This window comes from Corylus avellana, chromosome 3 (genome assembly GCF_965113065.1).
Source record: "Corylus avellana chromosome 3, dhCorAvel1.hap1.2, whole genome shotgun sequence".
Classification (NCBI taxonomy): domain Eukaryota; kingdom Viridiplantae; phylum Streptophyta; class Magnoliopsida; order Fagales; family Betulaceae; genus Corylus; species Corylus avellana.
Window position 1 is genome coordinate 11,272,415 of NC_142492.1, and position 7,523 is coordinate 11,279,937.

The window sequence follows — 7,523 nt, forward strand, 5'->3', positions numbered from 1 at the left end:
CGTGTTGTTTGTCATTTCCAAGCCCAAGTCTATTGCATAAATATTAAATAAAAATGAATTATTCGTATAAGATAATCAGGGTAAGAATGTGGATAAATTGTTTGGAACGAGGAATAGAATATTGAGTAAGTTTGCATCTTTTAAAGATGGTGAATCATATTCTAAATTATGTAAGTACTATGACATATGTATATATATCATATTCTTTGTTGATATATTAAAAAATTACCCACTTACTTTTATGAAGGTAAACACATTGTCAAATCACGTAATTTTTTTTTATACTATTTTTTCTTTTTTTTAGTTGTTTTTTACTAAATTGTATCGTATCAACCCAATGATGGAGGGGGAACCCGCTTAGGCCATCCCCCCACCCCACAAAAATAAGGAAAAAAAAAAAAAAAAGGTAAAGTTTTAATTTTAATCATTTGGCCTCCCAAAAAAAAAAAATTGACCCTATTTTTAAATTTTTTGGCCATATTCTTAATTTTAATGCCCACTTTTTTGGCCCTTTCAGTATCTTTGGTTCATAAAAAAACAACAAAAATATTTTTTTTTTAATAAAAAAAATTCTAAAGAACCGAAAAAAAAATATATATATATATATATATATATATATATATATATATATATATAAAAAAAAAAAATGGCTGGCCTACTCCCGTAAAATTTCTTGGTTCCGTCCCTGATCACAACGATCCCCTGAACAACATCTCATAGGCTTTTTGCGGGAATATAAGATGTGACAACTATTGAATCACCAGTTATTTTAAAAGTTTAAAAGTTTAAGCTTATAGAAAATAGTTTATTTAATTATTTAGTTAATATTCAACACTATCTATTAATAAGTGAAGCTCAACGCGGTATAATATTTAATTGAGATGAGAGGAGAATGACGAAGATAACGTCATTCTCAAAAGCTTAAGTTGATCGAAAATGATGAATTTACACAAACTATCCCATCAACAAATGAGGCCCAATATGTTACAATCTGTTGATAATGGCTCAAATTGTCAACAAGTGTGAAGATAATTACTAAAAAATATCAACATTCATGGCCTCCCAAAAAAAAATTGGCCCTATTTTTAAATATTTCGGCCATATTCTTAATTTTAATGCCCATTTTTTTGGCCTTTACAATGTCTTTAGTTCATAAAAAATAACAAAAAATTTTTTTTTTAATAAAAAAATTCTAAAGAACCGAAAAAAAAATAAAAAAATAAAAAAAATGGCTGGCCCACTCCCATAAAATTTCTTGGTTCCGTCCTTGATCTCAACGATCCTGAACAACATCTCATGGGCTTCTTGCAGGTATATAGGATGTGACAACTAGTAAACCACCAGTTATTTTAAAAGTTTAAAAATTCAAGCTTATAGAAAATAGTTGATTTAATTATTTAGTTAATATTCAACACTATCTCTTAATAAGTGAAGCTCAACACAGTATAATATTTAATTGAGATGTGAGGAGAATGACAAGATAACGTCGTTCTCAAAAGCTTAAATTGATAGAAAATGATAAATTTACACTAACTCTCCCATCAACAAATGAGGCCCAATATGTTACAATCTTGTGCCACACATAATTTAAATCTAATATTAACAATGTGTATATAAGCTTTTGAACACCCTTTCTTTATAAGCCAATTTTTTAACTGTAAGTTCTACTCAAAGTTTGTATCATTTGATATCATTTAATTTTAATGCCCATTTTTTTGGCCTTTACAATGTCTTTAGTTCATAAAAAATAACAAAAATATTTTTTTTTTAATAAAAAAATTCTCAAGAACTGAAAAAAAAAAAAAAAAAAAAAAAAAAAAAAAAAAAAAAATGGCTGGCCACTCCCATAAAATTTCTTGGTTCCGTCCCTGATCTCAACGATCCTGAACAACATCTCATGGGCTTTTTGCGGGTATATAAGATGTGACAACTAGTAAATCACCAGTTATTTTAAAAGTTTAAAAATTCAAGCTTATGGAAAATAGTTGATTTAATTATTTAGTTAATATTCAACACTATCTCTTAATAAGTGAAGCTCAACACAGTATAATATTTAATTGAGATGTGAGGAGAATGACAAAATAACGTCGTTCTCAAAAGCTTAAATTGATAGAAAATGATGAATTTACACAAACTCTTCTATCAACAAATGAGGCCCGATATGTTACAATCATTGTGCCCTACATAATTTAAATCTAATATTAACAATGTGTATATAAGCTTTTCAACACCCTTTCTTTATAAGCCAATTTTTTAAGCGTAAGTTCTACTCAAAGTTTGTATCATTTGATATCATTTAATTTTAATGCCCATTTTTTTGGCCTTTACAATGTCTTTAGTTCATAAAAAATAACAAAAATATATTTTTTTTAATAAAAAAATTCTAAAGAATTGAAAAAAAAAATTAAAAAAAATGCCTGGCCCACTCCAATAAAATTTCTTGGTTCCGTCCCTGATCTCAACGATCCTGAACAACATCTCATGGGCTTTTTGCGGGTATATAGGATGTGACAACTAGTAAATCACCAGTTATTTTAAAAGTTTAAAAATTCAAGCTTATGGAAAATAGTAGATTTAATTATTTAGTTAATATTCAACACTATCTCCTAATAAGTGAAGCTCAACACAATATAATATTTAATTGAGATGTGAGGAGAATGACAAGATAACGTCGTTCTCAAAAGCTTAAATTGATAGAAAATTATGAATTTACACAAACTCTCCCATCAACAAATGAGGCTCACTATGTTACAATCATTGTGCCCCACATAATTTAAATCTAATATTAACAATGTGTATATAAGCTTTTGAACACCCTTTCTTTATAAGCCAATTTTTTAAGCATAAATTCTAATCAAAGTTTGTATCATTTGATATCATTTAATTTTAATGCCCATTTTTTTGGCCTTTACAATGTCTTTAGTTCATAAAAAATAACAAAAATATTTTTTTTTAATAAAAAAATTCTAAAGAACTGAAAAAAAAAAAAAAAATTAAAAAAAATGGCTGGCCCACTCCAATAAAATTTCTTGGTTTCGTCCCTGATCTCAACGATCCTGAACAACATCTCATGGGCTTTTTGCGGGTATATAGAATGTGACAACTAGTAAATCACCAGTTATTTTAAAAGTTTAAAAATTCAAGCTTATGGAAAATAGTAGATTTAATTACTTAGTTAATATTCAACACTATCTCCTAATACGTGAAGCTCAACACAGTATAATATTTAATTGAGATGTGAGGAGAATGACAAGATAACGTCGTTCTCAAAAGCTTAAATTGATAGAAAATTATGAATTTACACAAACTCTCCCATCAACAAATGAGGCCCAATATGATACAAACATTGTGTCCTACATAATTTAAATCTAATATTAACAATGTGTATATAAGCTTTTCAACACCCTTTCTTTATAAGCCAATTTTTTAAGCATAAGGTCTAATCAAAGTTTGTATCATTTGATATCATTTAATTTTAATGCCCATTTTTTTGGCCTTTACAATGTCTTTAGTTCATAAAAAATAACAAAAATATTTTTTTTTTAATAAAAAAATTCTAAAGAATCAAAAAAAAAAAAAAAAAATTTAAAAAAAATGGCTGGCCCACTCCCATAAAATTTCTTGGTTCCGTCCCTGATCTCAACGATCCTGAACAACATCTCATGGGCTTTTTGCGGGTATATAGGATGTGACAACTAGTAAATCACCAGTTATTTTAAAAGTTTAAAAATTCAAGCTTTATGGAAAATAATTGATTTAATTATTTAGTTAATATTCAACACTATCTCTTAATAAGTGAAGCTCAACACAGTACAATATTTAATTGACATGTGAGGAGAATGACAAGATAACGTCGTTCTCAAAAGCTTAAATTGATAGAAAATGATGAATTTACACAAACTCTCCTATCAACAAATGAGGCCCAATATATTACAAACATTGTGCCCAACATAATTTAAATCTAATATTAACAATGTGTATATAAGCTTTTCAACACCCTTTCTTTATAAGCCAATTTTTTCAGCGTAAGTTCTACTCAAAGTTTGTATCATTTGATATCATTCAATTTTAATGCCCATTTTTTTGGCCTTTACAATGTCTTTAGTTCATAAAAAATAACAAAAATATTTTTTTTTTAATAACAAAATTCTAAAGAACTGAAAATTAAAAAAAAAAAATTAAAAAAAAAATTAAAAAAAATGGCTGGCCCCACTCCAATAAAATTTCTTGGATCCGTCCCTGATCTCAACGATCCTGAACAACATCTCGTGGGCTTTTTGCGGGTATATAGGATGTGACAACTAGTAAATCACCAGTTATTTTAAAAGTTTAAAAATTCAAGCTTATGGAAAATAGTTGATTTAATTATTTAGTTAATATTCAACACTATCTCTTAATAAGTGAAGCTCAACACAGTATAATATTTAATTGAGATGTGAGGAGAATGACAAGATAACGTCGTTCTCAAAAGCTTAAATTGATAGAAAATGATGAATTTACACAAACTCTCCTATCAACAAATGAGGCCCAATATGTTACAATCATTGTGCCCTACATAATTTAAATCTCATATTAACAATGTGTATATAAGCTTTTCAACACCCTTTCTTTATAAGCCAATTTTTTAAGCGTAAGTTCTACTCAAAGTTTGTATCATTTGATAGCATTTAATTTTAATGCCCATTTTTTTGGCCTTTACAATGTCTTTAGTTCATAAAAAATAACAAAAATATTTTTTTTTTAATAAAAAAATTCTAAAGAACTGAAAAAAAAAAAAAAAAAAAAAAAATTAAAAAAAATTAAAAAAAATGGCTGGCCCACTCCAATAAAATTTCTTGGTTCCGTTCCTGATCTCAACGATCCTGAACAACATCTCATGGGCTTTTGGCGGGTATATAGGATGTGACAACTAGTAAATCACCAGTTATTTTAAAAGTTTAAAAATTCAAGCTTATGGAAAATAGTAGATTTAATTATTTAGTTAATATTCAACACTATCTCTTAATAAGTGAAGCTCAACACAGTATAATATTTAATTGAGATGTGAGGAGAATGACAAGATAACGTCGTTCTCAAAAGTTTAAATTGATAGAAAATGATGAATTTACACAAACTCTCCTATCAACAAATGAGGCCCAATATGTTACAATCATTGTGCCCTACATAATTTAAATCTAATATTAACAATTTGTATATAAGCTTTTGAACACCCTTTCTTTATAAGCCAATTTTTTAAGCATAAGTTCTAATCAAAGTTTGTATCATTTGATATCATTTAATTTTAATGCCCATTTTTTTGGCCTTTACAATGTCTTTAGTTCATAAAAAATAACAAAAATATTTTTTTTTAATAAAAAAATTCTAAAGAATCGAAAAAAAAAAAAAAAATTTAAAAAAATGGCTGGCCCACTCCCATAAAATTTCTTGGTTCCGTCCCTGATCTCAACGATCCTGAACAACATCTCATGGGCTTTTTGCGGGTATATAGGATGTGACAACTAGTAAATTACCAGTTATTTTAAAAGTTTAAAAATTCAAGCTTTATGGAAAATAATTGATTTAATTATTTAGTTAATATTCAACACTATCTCTTAATAAGTGAAGCTCAACACAGTACAATATTTAATTGACATGTGAGGAGAATGACAAGATAACGTCGTTCTCAAAAGCTTAAATTGATAGAAAATGATGAATTTACACAAACTCTCCTATCAACAAATGAGGCCCAATATGTTACAAACATTGTGCCCAACATAATTTAAATCTAATATTAACAATGTGTATATAAGCTTTTCAACACCCTTTCTTTATAAGCCAATTTTTTCAGCGTAAGTTCTACTCAAAGTTTGTATCATTTGATATCATTCAATTTTAATGCCCATTTTTTTGGCCTTTACAATGTCTTTAGTTCATAAAAAATAACAAAAATATTTTTTTTTTAATAACAAAATTCTAAAGAACTGAAAATTTTAAAAAAAAAAATTTTAAAAAAAATTTCAAAAAAATGGCTGGCCCCACTCCAATAAAATTTCTTGGATCCGTCCCTGATCTCAACGATCCTGAACAACATCTCGTGGGCTTTTTGCGGGTATATAGGATGTGACAACTAGTAAATCACCAGTTATTTTAAAAGTTTAAAAATTCAAGCTTATGGAAAATAGTTGATTTAATTATTTAGTTAATATTCAACACTATCTCTTAATAAGTGAAGCTCAACACAGTATAATATTTAATTGAGATGTGAGGAGAATGACAAGATAACGTCGTTCTCAAAAGCTTAAATTGATAGAAAATGATGAATTTACACAAACTCTCCTATCAACAAATGAGGCCCAATATGTTACAATCATTGTGCCCTACATAATTTAAATCTAATATTAACAATGTGTATATAAGCTTTTCAACACCCTTTCTTTATAAGCCAATTTTTTAAGCGTAAGTTCTACTCAAAGTTTGTATCATTTGATAGCATTTAATTTTAATGCCCATTTTTTTGGCCTTTACAATGTCTTTAGTTCAAAAAAAATAACAAAAATATTTTTTTTTCAATAAAAAAATTCTAAAGAACTGAAAAAAAAAAAAAAAATTAAAAAAAATGGCTGGCCCACTCCAATAAAATTTCTTGGTTCCGTCCCTGATCTCAACGACCCTGAACAACATCTCCTGGGCTTTTGGCGGGTATATAGGATGTGACAACTAGTAAATCACCAGTTATTTTAAAAGTTTAAAAATTCAAGCTTATGGAAAATAGTTGATTTAATTATTTAGTTAATATTCAACACTATCTCTTAATAAGTGAAGCTCAACACAGTATAATATTTAATTGAGATGTGAGGAGAATGACAAGATAACGTCGTTCTCAAAAGCTTAAATTGATAGAAAATGATGAATTTACACAAACTCTCCTATCAACAAATGAGGCCCAATATGTTACAATCATTGTGCCCTACATAATTTAAATCTAATATTAACAATGTGTATATAAGCTTTTCAACACCCTTTCTTTATAAGCCAATTTTTTAAGCGTAAGTTCTACTCAAAGTTTGTATCATTTGATAGCATTTAATTTTAATGCCCATTTTTTTGGCCTTTACAATGTCTTTAGTTCATAAAAAATAACAAAAATATTTTTTTTTTAATAAAAAAATTCTAAAGAACTGAAAAAAAAAAAAAAAAAAAAAAAATTAAAAAAAATTAAAAAAAAATGGCTGGCCCACTCCAATAAAATTTCTTGGTTCCGTTCCTGATCTCAACGATCCTGAACAACATCTCATGGGCTTTTGGCGGGTATATAGGATGTGACAACTAGTAAATCACCAGTTATTTTAAAAGTTTAAAAATTCAAGCTTATGGAAAATAGTAGATTTAATTATTTAGTTAATATTCAACACTATCTCTTAATAAGTGAAGCTCAACACAGTATAATATTTAATTGAGATGTGAGGAGAATGACAAGATAACGTCGTTCTCAAAAGTTTAAATTGATAGAAAATGATGAATTTACACAAACTCTCCTATCAACA